The 16,831-nt window shown below is 51.8% G+C and overlaps 1 protein-coding gene across 2 annotated transcripts in view; it reads right to left on the bottom strand.

Annotated features, from left to right (window-relative positions):
* DAG1 (dystroglycan 1) overlaps positions 1–16,595 on the bottom strand; it is a 54,016-nt gene extending 37,421 nt beyond the window's left edge. Inside the window, exon 1 of one of the 2 annotated variants that reach the window (XM_059823160.1) lies at positions 16,563–16,595. The gene's annotated coding sequence lies outside the window, so the exon portion shown is untranslated. Of the gene's footprint in view, positions 1–7,833; positions 7,846–16,562 lie in introns of those variants that run through there. The other variant, XM_059823161.1, reaches the window with a different exon arrangement.
* Positions 16,596–16,831: the final 236 nt, after the last annotated feature.

Below are 16,831 nucleotides of genomic sequence, written 5' to 3' on the forward strand. Positions count from 1 at the left end.
ATTTTAAGACACTTTGTTTCAAAACTAATTATATTAGTCAAGTGCAGTGCAATGCTTCAAATTTTGGACCTATAGGCTGCCAGCCAAATTTGCTGCCAATTTTTAAAACTGTGCTGTATTACCTAGGTTGTAGAATAGGATCATCTTGGGTTTTTTTCAGGTGCTTTTCCACAAACACACTTATTCTGTGTTATAACATTAGGTCTCTACCGATGCATTAAGCCCGAGTTCTGTGGATTAACACACCTTTCTTCACAAACCAACACCACTGGTTTTATTTTCAATTCTAGGGTTTTTTCCTTTTTTACAGGCCAATAAGCAAAAGAAAACACACCAGTAATTCCGCATGCAAAGTAACTCTCTCTAGAACTAGGTATTTTTGTCACTGACAAAGCCACAGCACATACAACTGGCAGCAATTTCTGGGAGCTCCGTTTTGAGCGGTGAGCAAGGCTGCCAGGACACAAGTACTGCACGTAACAAGCCAACTACATCGCAGACATGCCAAAGCTCCCCAAAGGCCCTTCTCCTCTAAAGACACGGCAAAGCAGTGTGCAGAGGGAAAACGGATCATCCTGCATCCTAACCTGGATATCCCTGCCTGCAAATAGGTCTAGACCGATAACCTTCTTCAACCCAAACACACTGCATTCACAGTGACATCTAACCCTCTCGCCTGACAGGCGAAAAGGGAAAACCCAGACATGGCAGTCGTGGTTTTGGAAGGTCCAAAGCACCAGCAAAGAGCAGGGTACAGCTAAGGGCAGACCCAGTTCTGCTGGTCGCTCCGCTACTCCAGGCTCCAATCCCAACAGGGATATGGGTTCTTGTGCACCAGAGATACCAACAAAACATGGCTTAACCTTCAGAGCATATATTTCCACCAGCGCTTTACAGTACACAAATATTAATATTCGCAAATAAATCCAGGCCTGCTTAATCCAAAAAACACACAGCTATGGCCAAGCATGTGTTTTCTTTGGAGAACAGACGAGACACTCCGAGCCTGATTGCCTTACCTATTTTTGAAAGCCAGATTTAAGTCGACCGAACAGATACCAACCAAGCCGAAACACCAACCCTCACCACAAAACCTCCTGCTCTTCAAGCTCTTGGTTGCTATTGAAAGGGGGAAAAACATCCCCAAGGTACTGCAGTCATCTCCACCAGCCCTGCCGGGGAGAAGGCATGCCTGCTGGGGCAGGCAGCCGCCTGCCAGCATGCCTCACGAGTTATCAGCTAAATCAGGTTAGAGGAGCCACGCTCCGTGACCGTTCAGCAGGAATGGGGCTAGACGACCCCTCTATCTCCTTTCCCATCCTTACAGCTCAGGCTGTAAATTCTTCAGGGGTAGGTGCGAGCAGGAGGTCCTGGTGCAGCACTGCTGGCCACGGCTAGCTGGGACCTCCGCGGGAGATCCTGGTGCAGCACTGCTGGCCACGGCTAGCTGGGACCTCCGCAGGGAGCCACAGCAGCGGTTCCAACAGCTCCAGGGTGAGGATAATGGGTAAACCTAAAAACTGTGAAAATTGTTCATCTCTTGCACTGGTATGCAGGCTGCGCATAAGAAACTGCTTAATTGGACACAGGTAGAGGAATCAAAGCTGTGATTTGTCTTAGGTGCAGGGTACCCAAGGTGCCACCCGCATGGGCCACGTAACCGTAGGGGAGCTTTGGGGTGTGGGGACTTGCAAGGCCACCCGTACCGAGATGACCATAGCAGTAACACAGTTGTATAAGGTTGAGAGTGCCTAAGTAACAACAGAAATGCCAGATTTAGGAATGGATGTAGCAGAGTTGAAACCAATGAGCAAAAAGTAGTAAGGGGGTGTTATTTGGGGGTCTGGGCAGAGAAAGGGAGGGACAGAGGCAATGAATAGGTGGGTCCAGAAATAGAGGAGAAAAAAAAATGGAGAATAAGATTTAATATAAAGAACAAAGGAGGGTCAATCTTCCTGTGGCAGGAGCAGGGGCACCTAGGGACAGCCGTGACCCCAACGTGCAGACTGAACGCCGCCCCCCGCCCAGCCGGGATGCTGGGGAACCCCCCGGACAACCTGCTGGACTCTCCACCCAGTCTGCGCCCAAAAGACTTGCCGTGGGAGGGCAAAGCGGGACGGACTCACACCCTAACACGAAACGGCACATGAGGGAAGGGTGACAGATTTGCAATTCAGCAGTAGTACGACTCATTAGATTTAGCAGTAGTAATTACTAGCTTTAAAGTTGTAAGTGTGCAAAATGCTCTAACTGTAAATTAGTATCAGCAGTGTTTATTAGGGAATCAATTAAATAGTCAATAACTTGACTAGTTTCTCAGTAGAGTATTGCTTCGTAATGAACATCGCAGTCTCTCAGATCAGCTGTGTCTCCACTCTGCACCCCACAGGGGCTGGATCAGGCCAGGGGCTCAGCCGGCATCTCCCAGCCCGGAGGTCTGGGCTAGTTGCCGTCTGGCTACCTTGGTTAAGCAAAGGAGCTCGGTTAAGCCTACGTGGGCAGATGCAAACCGGGCTGCTTGCATTATGTGTTTGTACAATGCCCAACATGAAGAGGCTGTGACCCACCACTGAAAATCGTGCACGCCGCCACAACGGCGTGAACACCCCATTAGCCACACTTTTAATAGCTTCTAATAATCAACCAGGATGAAGAGCTTAGAAGTTTGAAGTGCCAGTGTAAAGCACACCTGCAATTAAAGGGACACTCCTCAACCACACCACGTCAGCAGGACCAGAGAGCTGGCCACGTGGGGCTGGAGCCCACCTCAGGTCCTCCCACTCTTCGAGCAGGACTGACCTAAATCCTCCCTCTTTCAGACTTCGGTGGCAGCAGGAAAATGAGCCGGTCTCATTAATTTCACCTCCCACTGCCTGGTGAACTTCTCTGCAGCAAAAAGAAGAAAAAAAATTCAAAGCTATGCTGGCGACCTGGCAACTCAAATCTTCTCTGGAGCAGGAGGAGGCAAACGACCTGCTGCAGCATCGCTCACCTAATGGCCAAGCTCTGCTCTTGCTCCCCAGAGCTCCTCAAGTTATTCAGCTGGGGACTTCAAAATCCAGCTAGGACACCCAGCAAGGCAATAGCTTCTCTGCAGGGCAGTTTATGGAATAGAAGGGCACGAAGTCCGTTGTCAGCTGGTGGCTCAGCAAAGCTTCCTCTGATACGCAGCAGACCCCGAGATGACATGCTGCATGACACAGGCGAGGCCACCAACTCCTCCCTGCAGCTTCCTCAGAGCCTCATCAGAGCCAAGTACACCGGGGCACCCTATTTTCCTGTGATTTCCAGAGTTCGAGTTTATTTTTTAATCTGATAGTAACAGTAGAAGACTATAAAAAAATACCCACCCTGGTCTGAGAGGCTCTGGAGTCTAAAATAAACATGCCAAGCCCTATTTGTGATGAAGTAAAAATAGCTCGTTTCTCATCCCTTCCCAGGACCTCTGTTCATACACGAAAGCTTCACAGGTTAACTATAAAAATACCAGACATGCAAGGAGTGTCCTGATTTCAGCTTTGTGCCATTTGGAGGGGTCCAGAAACCCACCTCAGCCCTGCAGCAAAGGGACAAACTCTCAAAGCTCATCTCCTGCCCAGGGCTGAAGGCCAGGCACTGCCAATTCCCTTTAATAGAAACTACCATCCTTCTGAAAAAAAAAAAAAGAAAACAAACCACCAAACTTCACTGGAATTACATCTTGTGCTCTTTCTTGGCTGGATACTTTTTAAATTACACTTATTCCAAAGAGCGTTAACTATAAAATCTAGTGCAAAGCTGTGCCGCAGCCGGGACGGGCTCCCCGGGAAGTGGAGCGAGCACAATCAGCGTCTGCATCAAAAGGAGGAGAGAGACTGCGGCCAGTCTGGCTCACTGTAAGAAACATCATTTCACAGCAAGTTCTGCTAAATTAACTTTTTTCTAGGGCTTAAATGTATCTCACCTGGCACCTACAATGCTCAGGCCTGAAGAGAACAGAAAAATAAGCCCTAGGAGAGCAGCACCGCAGGAAGGCTGTCATGACACCGAGTTTAATCATTACATCATTCCTAATGACACATCAGCCAGACCCACAAGCAAGCACGAACCTATTTATGACTCGGGCTTTAAAAAGGACCAGAGGAGAATCTGCAACAGATCTGAAACCTGCTGGTATTTATACACGCACTAAAAGGTGCCCCAGGCAACACGCCAGGCGTACGTGTCCCCAGCCCCACGGGCAAAGCTCGCAGGAGCCACCGGCCCCAGGAGCCTTCCCAGAAATGGCCGGCAGCCGGTCCAGGAGGGATGGGAAGGTCCCGGGCTGCCAGCACATCTCCCTACAAGGCAGCGCTGACAGTGGCACATGCAGCCGTCCATCTGGTGCCATGTCCTCCCGCCTCTCCGCAGCCCGAGAGCACGCACCAGGCTTTAACCCGCCCCAGACAACACGTGGCGGGCGCCGGTTTTGTGGCACCCCCAGAGACCACCTCTGCCAGCATACCCACCTACAAACACCGCGCTCCAGCACCAGCTCTGCTTTCACCATTAAAATTCATCTCCAGAAACCTGGGCTCAAATTGAGGCGGCATAAATTAAGCAGCGATTTGGGGCTTCGGGCGAGACGCGGCAACATCTCAGAAGAGCTCTTAGCACTGCTACACTCATTTTAAGTGACAGGGACAAGAAAAACAAATTTGCTTGCTAAATACACATTTAGTTTAGCTGGCTGCGTTGAAAAGCGCGACGTCTGTATTTTAGATTATGTTCTTAAACTTGCCCGCATCACCTTGAAGGCCAGCATCTAGTGAAATCGGTTACACAGGTCTCTGAAGTTTCCACCTCTTGATTAAAGTCAACCTTGCACATTGTCTTGAGTCAAAGGCTTCAAGAGATGGGAAAGCCATAGTCTCCCCCCAGCTACTTCTTCCCATTATTAAGCACCCTAGCAAATAAATGAGAAAGAAGTGCACCTTTTCCAGGTTTTACTTTGTCTGGCTTCCTCCTTTTATTGTTTTACACAGACTTCCATAATTTATGGTCAAAACTGTTTCAGAGAACAAGGAGAGCGAGCTGGCACTTTCCAGCTCTCTTGTCTCACCTGCCTACACACTGTCACTGAAGGGTCACCTCACCAGATGCTTCAAGGTAAAAATCACAGCTTGTCTTATTTACATTAATATTTTGTGTTAGCTGTTACATAAATACTTCTGCTTTTAAAGGATGCTTCTCTCAAGTCCCCTGCTCTCCTCACCTGCCGTTGCTTCCCATTCTTTTAGCTTATTCTGAAAGGGCAGGACTCCTGGAAATAAATTTTTTTCTTATCTGGTAGGCATCGGTATAACAGTCCAGCCACCAAATAAGCACTGAATAACTGTGACACACCAATAATCTCACTCCGTATGAGCAAACCAGGATTTCAGCTCATACTTCCACCCCCAACGCATGCATTACAGTGATACTCCTGTCCCTGACGCAAGGCGATGCAGTACATCATGCTTCCTTCCTACTCCGGTGCACTTTTCCTCCTATTCAATGGCCTACAAAGAGCTCGAGAGATCACACAACACAGGGCCCACAAGCAGCACGCATTCTCCACCAGTGGCAAAGACTTGGAAACTCAACATTTTGTAGAGAAAGGAATGGCTGAACCTTCTTCCTGACTCATCCTCCCAGGGCAGATGTGCCCTGGACTGCTTGAAGCCCCACAGCAGCATCATGGTCGTTTTAACCTGGTGTTACTTCCAGAAAAAGCACTTCCACCTCTCCCATCCCACTCCTCTCTCCCCTTTGTGCTGGTACAAGTATTAGAGCCACGCAGAGAAGTGGACGGGGGAACTGACACACATTGAAGAAACCCAGTAAGAGACAAACAAGAGGCCAGTTTCCATCTGGCTCAGCTTCCCGGCTGGATGCAGGGTCTGCAAGACCACTTCTCTTTTCTCTTGCAGCAGTGCAAGCGAAAGGCAGGACCTCTTCTGCCAGCAGCACCAGCTCAAACCAACGGAGAAGCCGAGCATGCCAAGTTTGGACCCTGTAAAAAAACTGTGCCGTGCAAGAGTGCTGCACAAAGTCACCAAGGAAAACCCAAACAATTCTAAAAGATAAAGGGAAAAAGAAATTAAACTGGTTTCAGCTGGACATCTCCCATTCATTTCCCAGTATTGTCCTAACCAGCATCTAAGCAGCACATACTGACGGCGAGGGCCACCTCCCACAGCCAGCTGCATCCTGGTAGCACGCAGCGCAATTCCCTTACAGCAGAAGTCTCCGACTGGATCTATTCCACATTAATAGTCCGCTCGAGCACTTCTGGGCAAACTGCAGCAAGCAGGCGAGTGACCTGACGCAGGTTTCTTTTCAGCCACTAAGCCACTTTAAAAGACATCTAAAAATACATTAAATGCTTTTCTCATGTGACTTTTCTATGCAAGGGACTGCTCTAAAGCCTGCCAACAGCAAATGGAATGAGACGCTGCTGCAAGACCTCTTTCCTGCACAACCAGCCTCCACATCGTCAACTTGTTTGAGTCCAGGAGACCAGCCTAAGATAAAAACCTGGAGCAACGTGCAGTCTGCTTGGCAGCATCAGCTACTGATGTAGCACCATTTTCCCCAAAGGGCTGCGCTTCCGTTCAGGATCGCCACCCAGATGGGGAGCTGCAATGTTGTGCGTTGTGTCTGCTCCAGAAGGATCTTTAACTAGTTACACCCAGAAGAGTTCAAATGTGTACTCCTCCCTAGCAAGCCTAAAAAAGAAAAATAACTTCCCAGCTCTGCTGACACAGGTAATTCCTCTCCGTCGAGGAGAGGCGAGGTAAATAGGACAACTGTTTGCCTTTGAAAGTGCTTTGCAAATCAGCTCAGCGGGCTGCTACCACAAAGCCCAAGCAGGAGGACACTGGCCACTTCACTTACTCCAGCTGATCCTCAAGCCCCTCTCCTTAGAGTAGATTTACATCACCAAATTTCACACCAAGACTCTTCCTCCACTGCCAGTGGGGAGCAGACAGCTTTTCTCCTCTGTTGAGATGTGGACCTGCGTGCTTACAAGCTTCTGTACGTGCCTGGGTCGCCTTGAACCGGAGCAGACACTGACACGCTAGGAAATGAGAAGTGGCTGCTCCTGGATCAGTTCAGGCTGCCGAGCTGAGCCATCTGCTTCTACCGATACCGAGGGTGGCTCTTCCTCCCTGCAAACCAGACACCTAGCCATGTGCTTAGGCAGCCCCTAGCTTCAGCTGACCTTTTCCAGTTGGCACAGCCTACGACTGCTGGTCCCAAACAGCGCTGAGAGTCAGCTGCGCAGAATTCGCTAAGAATCGTCATCTTAAGTCACTGCTTAAAGAAGAATCCCACCCCTAAACACTTGCATAGGGAGTCAGCTTAGGCAGCCTGAATTCCCATATATGACCAGAAAATAGGACTTCAGCATGTGAAGCACTCTTTCCCGGGCTCTCAGCTGGAGTGACCAAGCCACATACTACGCCAGTCCAAAAGACACTCCCAGGGAAGAGCTCTGCACCCAGCCTTGCTCTCCGTGATCTCCCTCATGCTGGCGGTAGACTGCTTTTCCAGCAGGATCTGAGCTGACCAACTCACCACAAAATGCAGGTATGTGCGGCCAAGGCACAAAGGGCAGAACCGCCCCTATTTGCAGTACCTCGATTTCATCTTAACTTCAGGAAAAATCAAATCCTAAATCTCACTGCCTCCTCCATTCTCTGCTTTTCTTTATGGAGCAGGGGAGAAGCTGCCTTAAACGATCTCCTGAAGCATCATATCAAGGCAACGGTTTTCAACCAGCGTGTGAATGGACTATAAGAAACCCATAAAAGGTGCGAAAAGGCTTACCTGAAGCCAGCAGGATTAAGTTTGCTATACGAAGTTATGCGCCTCCAGGGGAAGCTTTAGGAGTCTGCAATTCAGGGAAGAGAAAAGAGCTGGAGGCTGCTGAGCTGGGTCACACCAAAGCAAAGCGCACAGCACCAGGACGCAGCGAGGAGGTCTGCAGGAAACAAGCTTCTTCCTGTGACGGCAGGACAGTACCGTCACCCCTCTCCCCCGGGACGCCAGGCACGGCCGACTGCCAGACTGGGCTGAGCTCACAAAGCCGCATCCAGGTTGCGGATCAAAAGTCACCGAGGCGCCAGCGAGCGATGCACAGCCCTACCTGTCCCAGCAGGTCCTGGCTCCAACCTGCCACAGCCGCTGCTGGGGCAAGGGGAAAGCAGAAGGCAGAGGCGAGCAGGAGTTGCGCTGTTTCCACTTGACCCAATGACTAGGGCATTTCGGGAGCACGCCAGGCTTTGGCATAGCGGCACAGAACCAGCGTGGTGGGGAGAAGGAAGAGGAGGGTCAGGATTCCAGGCTCCAGGAGTAAGGGGCATGCACTTCTACGGTACCGGAGCTGGGACACTGGTTTGAGGGGAGTGTGGTGACTGAACCACATCACAGGTCTGGGATACTGCTTCTAGACTCCAGCTCGTGCACCTCCGATCGAGGCTTTCAAGCAAACCTTCTCACACCTAAATTAGCCACGGTAATCACGGAGTACTTCACTCTGCCACGATCAGCAGACAGAATCGTACACAACTTTTATCCTGGCTTATCGTCATTACCGCACAGGGGAACACCGCTGCCTTCTCAATGCTTTAAGTCCACAATATACAATTTTACATCCTTGCCAGAAGCAAATGAAGCCCTTTTTCACGTTAGCTTCAATTACAAAGTTTTCATGAGGCTATAAAGCCCTATTCTTACACTTTTCTTACAAACAGTTTACTACCAAGGGTTCATGGGGTTTTCCATGCAGTACCGTTACAACATGTTGCTTTAGCTTCCTCTGAACGTTCCTGAAGGAGATTTGCATTTATTCTCAGCAATTGTTATTCTCAGAAGATCAAACTTCTTACCTCCCTAAAGGCTGACCCCTGTTATTCAAACAAAATTTTATTCTAAGATGTGATAAAGTGTTTCCTGAAAGAGCAACCAGCACAAGGCTGCTGGCATACGGATAAACATAAAGCACCGGCTTCACAAAGCACTGCTGGAAGCGCAAAATTCCCCATGCAGAGGACACCAAGTTTCACATTTTGGCCAAACAGCTCACTCTGGGGGAACTGAATTGATACCGTGCGAACACATACAGTGCCATGCACAGACATTTACGTTAGATTACGTGAGGTTGTTAGTCCAAATCACTTTTGTATTACTGCCACCACAAAAACGTTAGTGCCCAGCCTGAAAAACACCTGATCTGACCTGGACACTAATTAAAACAAGGTTTACTGCTCTATTCCTGATGCTTTATTCCACGCAGGATGGACAGATCTACATTGTGACCACACTCCAAAACTTGCAGGGCCACTTAACGCACCCCATGCAACAGCTATTTGGTGCGCAAACATCACACGGCAGAAGCTTTAAATGAACTCAATGTGAGAACTAATGAAATCAATGATAACAAGTAGTTCGCACCTATTAAGTTCAGTTGTTGTCAGTACTACTGAAGTTATACTTTCCAACACGTCTTAAAGCATGTGCTACTGTACAGTGTGCAGGAGAAAGGAAAGATGCTGAAGATTTTTGGGTGCAGATAGGCAAGGGGGGTTTGAATTTTAGGAAAAATATTAGAGGAAGATTCTCCCCTTGAACTGGTGCAGTCCCACCCTCGTCTCCAGCCAGTCTTTACCCTGCGTCTGTCGAGGTCGAAGTCTAATTTTTAGAGAAGAGGAGACACAGCTACACTGATTCTGTGTATCTTCCCAATAGGATCCTGCAAAGTTTAATTCAGAGAAGGTTTTAGAATAACCACCTTTTATTCTCTAATGCAGGCCCCAGGCACTATCATAAAAATTCCACTAGAAATATTTCCTTTGGGATGGGAAAACACCACGCATGGTCTGTCATGCAGGAATCAGCTCCTACAGCACAGAGAGCTCACACTCCACAGATGTCAAGACCTAACTAGAAAGTCTAAGGGACACGAACGGGGAATCATTAAAGCCTCAAATACTCATATCGTTGCAATCCCAATGTCAAAATCATCATGCCAGGTTTTCCACTGGCATCAAACTCTGTATTTGTAGATGACTGCAAGACCATTTTATTAGAAGAACCCCTTACTTTGGGAAAAGCAAAATACTCACCCTCAGAGAAAGCAGATCTAGAGGGAAGGTCTTTTCCTTAGAGAAAAAAAAGCATTCAGTATCAGCACACACTCATCTCTTTTTCTGCCTTCTGGCTCAAAATGCCTCTCACTATCCACCTAGAAGCCCACACTTGTGTAAGGCTTTCCCGTAGGAATCCCAGGAGCCACAACACAAAGATAACAAAAGATCTCACCTTACATTTCTACACATTATTTCAGCAATATTTAGAGAAGGTCTGATGAAACTTTTCCTTGCTGAAGAGGAAATTCTCAGCTAGAGACCAGTACCGAAGGGCTGTTTTAGAGAATAAGTTTTCGGGAGAGGCACAGAAGCCGTACTGGAAAAACTTGGCAACTATTTCTGTTCTGTTTGACGCGGTATCTGAACAGCATCCTGGACTGCTGAATAACCGAGCACTAGAGACAGGGATCATTTTTATCAACCACTCTTGGTCCCTCTCCCCTGTAATCAAAAAGTCCCAAAGAAGCCACACACAAAAGGAAATCCTTTCGGGGCTTCATGGGAGCTCTGGGAAGAGATGCGTTTCCCAAAGAGCCTGGAAGAGTCCATTTGGGGACCGACCTTGCACAAGAAAGAGGGACGAAGCCTACGTGACAAGCAGCAAGCAGTGCCACCCCAGCAAGGGACCAACAGCATAGACAGCCCCCACGTCGCGATCTGAAGTTGTGACAGTGGCACGAGGCTTTCACATCACCTGTCGTAAATTCAACACTCAAGTGGAAAACTGCTGGTTCAAACTATCGCCCAGCCTCTTCTTACTCAAGCTCATCCAAAAATCAATCCCTAGCCCTTGGGACTGATATAAAATGATCAGTATCTGCTACTGGAAACTCTCATCAAAACTACTGAATGCTAATCCCCACCCTTAAGGAACACACTTCACAGAAGATTAAGTTTTCTGAAGTCTAAATGTACAATCTAGTTCAAAAAAAGAAAAGACCCAGTGTGAATTCATCGCCTATATGCATTCAGCACTCGCATGACCTGTAACTATGCTAGAGTAAACTGAAACCTCTCCCGTAATCACTTTTTCAGCCCCTGAGGAGGGAGGGGAGGAATGTCACTCGTCAGGTCCTTACCAAGGAATATTTGCAACATCAAGTATTGCAGGAAGAGGCTTCTAAACCAATTTGTTGGAAAGCTCCGAGGAGCCAGGATCCAAAATATTTCTGAAGCTGCCCACGTAACCCTCTATGAATTGAGCCCTTCTCAGAAAGCACAGTAGAAAATACACACCATACCCTTATTCAGGGTTGCAATGATGGCAAATGCCATAGCTGAGCACTGCGGTGAGACCACAACACAAGGGGAAAAAAGGAGAACTCATCAGCAGAAACCTTCATTCAGATACATCTTCACAGGTCAGATGAGCCTAGGAGCCTGTTTTTCTAAACAAAAACACAAAATAAAGCTGAACACTGTCCACCTGTGGGGTTGTGACAAGTTCTACTGCTGTTTCCAAGCCCCACCCTCTACACGTGAAGGTCTGCCAGAGATGATGTACTTTGAATCCCACCAAGAATTACTCTCCGGACCGAGAGTATACCTGCAGGACAGTGAAACTGGGGGGACGACTCAAGCCTGAAGAAGAAAATGTCCATTATGGCTAAGAGCACCATCCCAAAGGAGAGCTCCGCTGATACAGTGGCTCCCTGCCTCCAAGGACGGTCCGACTCCCCTCCTGACCAGTTTGCTAAGCCAGTGAAGAAAGGGCCTAGCTGAAAAAAAGAACAATTTTATGCCAAGTTAGCGGGATCAGTTGATCAATGCATCAGCTCAGCACCACAGCTGGCACGTGGGAGCAGGCAAGAGGGCACAGCTGAAAGCAGGGAAAGAGAAGGGCCCTTTTAAGAGCATCAAACCATGAGGCTGGCTGAGACAACTGCCTGGCCTGAGCTAACCCACCACTCTCCAGCGCAGGGACCATGCCCACCTCTCTCTCCTCCTCCATCCTGGACCTCAATTCCTCTCCACCTGCACTGCCGCGGTGTTGACAAGTTCCTTCTGGCTGGGGCATTTAGAAGCTCCTTCTATGGACAGTTCAGGTTACTAATTTGCAGAAAGTTAACCCAGAAAAAAAAAGATCAGCTCAACAAGACGACTGCAAACACCACAGCCGCGTGTCTGGAGGTCAGACCTCTCCTCTCCGAAAGCAGCGAGCCTTACACCAGCTCAGCCATCCCGTGCACTTCACCCTCACCCCCAGACCACCACGGCAGCTTCAGGACTGACACGGCCCAGCGGTGGCACAGCTCAGGGGGCCGCACGGCAGAATACCACTTGTGTTAAAGTTTGGGGGGCCGTTGTGAGCTCTCCGCAGTTAGACATATGCAAGGGCCACTGTAAGGAGCCACGGGATAGCCCCCCCCCCCCCCCCCCCCCCCCCCCCCCCGCCCCAACTCTTGGGTCCCAGCACACTGCCCAGGGACAGGACCCCAGATGCGGAAGAGCCGGAAAGTTGCACTGCTGCCACGGGCAGAGATTCTGGGGAATTTCCTAGTGTGCATCAAGCCTGGCTCCCAGAAACCAGCACTGCCAGACTGAGGTGACCTTGAGCAGGACATGGCATTTGGGAAAACAGGGTGCATTCCCAGGGTGCCTTACATTGCTTGCACCTCAGCTAATAACTCAAGCAGAAGTTACCATCAGGCAAGAAGCTCCAGCTTTAATTCAGGCTGCGGTTTCAAGACAAATCTGCCCATCTGAGCAGGTCATGGCCAACAGAAGAGGGAGGCCCCCACTGCCTCCCCACACCCCGAACAAAGCCATGCCGCTCACCTTGTCCTGTCTCCTCCTCGTCAGACACCCAGAACAGCTCACAAACCACGGGCACGAGCCAGGGAGCTTTCTGCTGGTCCGCAGGCAATCAGTTGACGGGCCCAGCAGGCACCCGCCGGAGGAAGGGAGCAGGCCAGCATGCCCCGGGGACTGGGACCAGTTCCTTTGGACAGCATTACACCAGCAGATCAGCTCGGATGCTCGTGAAAAATGCAACGACAAAGAAAGTGGTAACATCAAATATATACAACCACCCTTCCCACTGGCAAGCTAAGATTTTATCCCAGAAAAGCTGAACCAAAGACAGTTTAAGCCAACGGATAAGTGTAGGGAGATACACAGATAGAAAAAGGCACTAGAGTAGGAAGTGCACCTACCTAACATAGTCACGCAGGTTAATATATTAACTTTCCATCCAGCAGCACCTTAGTAGTTTGCTTGAACTTAGTCTCACAGAACAAGCCCTAAAAGCCCAGGTTCTTTGGGTTGATCTTTTATTTTTCACAGCTTAAACATGGTCAGAGTCCTCCACAAATCGGGTTTAAGGTACAGAACTCTCCAGACTGCACAAACATCCTAAGAACAAATATTTTCAGCATACCAAGGGCTCAGATATGCTAGGTCAATCCAACTGTGTTTATTTGTATTTCGCCCAAATAGCCACAGAAGTACTCAGAGCCCAAGGAGCGACAGCCTCCCACTGATTCAGCAAGAGACCAGAAGTAATTGGTAGACAGTCTACGAGCACCACAAAGAATGCCAGAGGCATTTATTTACATGACCCCTGTTTGCCCAAGAAAAATTCAGTTTGCATTTTCCTCATTCAAATTAATCATTACTAGAATTAAATCCTCTGTACTATTCCTCAGCTAACAGGAGGAAAGGCACAAACCATCCAAAATCATCCCCACAATGAAACTTTTAAGATAGCTGTCATTGCCGAAAGGAGACAGACAGTTTTACTGCCATCAGCTGGAGTTCCTCCCCAGGCTGGCACAGCAACCTGGTATCTCTCCAGGACAATCTCTCTCGTTACCTCTCCGAGGGACGTGGAAAAGGTAAGGAGACACCATTCCTACCGTTGAGCAACACCGCTCCTGCCAGGGCAGAACTATCCCACCTTCTCTGCCAAACTGACAACACGCTGCATCTCACACCTGTGTCACAGGCACCGAAGCATGAAAATTCCTGCAGAACCCGGCTGCCGCAACCGCACGGTCCTCTTCTCCATCAGACCCGAGCAGGACCGCTGGTCTTTAGGCACAAAGCACTAAAGCACCTCTCAGGCTTGTCAGCTGGCGCGCTCGCACAAGCCAGGATGCAGCAGCACTGCCTCCGACGTGACCCCCTCGCTGCCAGAGTACAGCTCTGCCGACGAAAGACACGCGAGAATTCCTCCAGACCAGCCGTCCGTGGAAGACAAGTTAGAGTCAGAGCTTTGAGCCAATTCTAACCACGCACTTTGCGGTTGAAGCTGGCAAGAGCTCTCACTCCACCTGTCACACATTCCTCCTTCGTGCCTTGTAGCAGCCGAGCCCAGCACACCGGGCAGCAAGAGACGAGAGGAGAAAGAAGTGGATAAGCCATGCTCCAGCTAGCAATGAGTACCAGCCATTTCTAAAAGCAAAGAAGTGCTCGGGGTTAACAAATCCCATACAAAACCTACCGGTACGCAGCGAGGCACAGAACACCTCTGCTGGTAACAGCTCCACAGCTTCTGCCAATTCTCCGGGCCTAATATCAACAATTAAGCAGAATTTACTACTCAGTTTACACAATGCTTAGAGAAATGGGTATTTCTAAGGTAGCATGTGTTGTCAACAAGATCTTTAGTTATTCAAGAATTTGTGCCAGCTCCCAAAGAAGGGAGCGCGAAAACTCCTGCAGCAAGACGACAGCGCGACCTGGAATCAGCCAGGCTTTGCTGATTACTCCTCTGAGTAAAGAGTGGTGTTCCCAGCACTTCAGCTTGCTCTCAAAGCTTCTCCCGTTGGCATACTACCCTATATTTAGGATAGAAGAGCGCAATGACAAGCATCGGGAAGAATGAATAAGTGGTTTAGGATGCTCGGTATAGTGGCAGAGACACTGCGAAGAAACCTGTGAATTAGAAGCTCTTAAAGAGGGAAAAGGAATCTGTAAAGCTAAAGATGGGAAAAGACAGCACTCCGTATAGAAAGTTATATAACAAGTTTTGTTAAGAACAGTATTTCCAAGGCAAGAGACGCTAGCAGTCCATCACGTAACAGCAGCGGGCAGCGGAAAGTCGCCCCTGCCCAGAGGGGCTGAGAGAAGATAGGCGAATGCTTGGTCTTTCTTATACAAAAAAAGAGGATTTTACTCCCATTTTGGATAGGTTAACAATGCGGGTGCCATTTTCCCAAGCCTAGGAGCCCAAAGCTCCAGGCCCAAGGGAGACACGCACCGCACCCTCGCAGGGGGTGGCTGGGAACCCCGCCGCCCAGCTCCCGCGTCCCCGCACCTTCCCGCCCCAGCAGCCGTGACCCGCTTACACGCTCAAAGCGCGCAGGGGAAGTTTGCCAACTCCAAACGTGTGGCAGAACTTGCCAAACTCGGGCCCGCTGACCTGGCGGGCGCTGGGGAGTCGGGAGAGCGGCTCCACAGCCTGTTGCTTCTGAGGAGCCGGGGAGGCCCCAAGGAACGTTCTGCGTTTACGCCTTTCAGTGCGGCAGAACTATGTACTCGCACTTAGTCGCCCGCACCGCTGACTGACGATGGAAGTTTGGCTGCCGGTCGGTTATGCCCGGGACAGGCCCTGGCCTTGGTCACGCCGGCAGCGGCCAGACCCGAGGTCAGCCCTCGCAGCCCACCGGGCCCCGCGGAGCCCCCCGCCCGCCCGCTCCCCTCCGGGGACCGGGCGGGGAGCGCACCCCGAGAGCCACCCAACTCCACCGGACACCTGGAAGGCCACCTGCGCTCCCGTGGATCCATGCCGGTCCCGCCCAGCGGGGAGAGCCGCCCGGTTCCCGCACGCCCCGCTGGGCCGAGCCCGGGGAGCCCCCGCCGGGAACCGCGGCGCGCCCAGGGACCGGCTGCCGCCGCCTCCAGCACCTGGGCCGCTCCCCCCGCCCCCGCCGCCGGCTGCGGCGAAGCCCCGCGCCTCGCCCGGTACAGCCCAAGGCGGCCCAGCCGGGCGCTGCCCCGGGCCGGGCCCGCTCCGCCTCCCGCCCGCCAGCAGGGCCGGCCCCGCCGGGCACCCCTGGGCGCGGCGCCCACCCAAGGCCCCGGGGGACCCCGGACGGCGGCCCCGGGGGGGGCTGGGCGGCGGGAAAACAGCGAGGAGGAGGGAAGCGCGGCGCGGCGGGACCGGACCCCGCAGCCAGCCCGGGCCGCCGCCCGCGCCCGGCCCCCGCAGGCCGCGGAGGGCGCGCCAGGGCTGAGGCGGCGGCGGGCCGCCCCCGCCGGGCCACACCGACCCGCTGCCCGCGCACCGGGAGGCCCGGGCCCGCCGCGCCTCTGCCCAGGCCGCGCCGCCGCTCCCGGCCCCGGCCCGTCCGGTAGGCCAAGGGCAGGGCGGCCCGGCAGGTGCCGCCGCAGCCCCGCGCCGCTGCCGCCGCCGCCGCCGGGCGGAGGCCAGACCCCCCCCCCCCCGACCCCGCGGCCCCTCACCGTGCGACGGCCGGGCCCGGAGGCCGCTCCCCGCCGGCTCTCGCCGCCAGCGGCCCCGACGCACCGAGCGGGCGGCGCGGCGCGAGCGCGACCCCGCGCGGGCACGTACCTGGGGGAGGGGCGCGCGGCGCCTAGCAACGGGCTGCACGAGAGTGCCGCGGCCAATCGGCGCCCGGCGCCCGCGCCCGCCCCGCCCCCTCCGCCCCGCCCCACCTGGCCGCGCGCGGCCCCGCCTCCCCCCGCGCCCTGCGGCCGTCCCACGCGGCCCC

Source organism: Gavia stellata, chromosome 12, assembly GCF_030936135.1.
Source record: "Gavia stellata isolate bGavSte3 chromosome 12, bGavSte3.hap2, whole genome shotgun sequence".
In the NCBI taxonomy this organism is placed as follows: domain Eukaryota; kingdom Metazoa; phylum Chordata; class Aves; order Gaviiformes; family Gaviidae; genus Gavia; species Gavia stellata.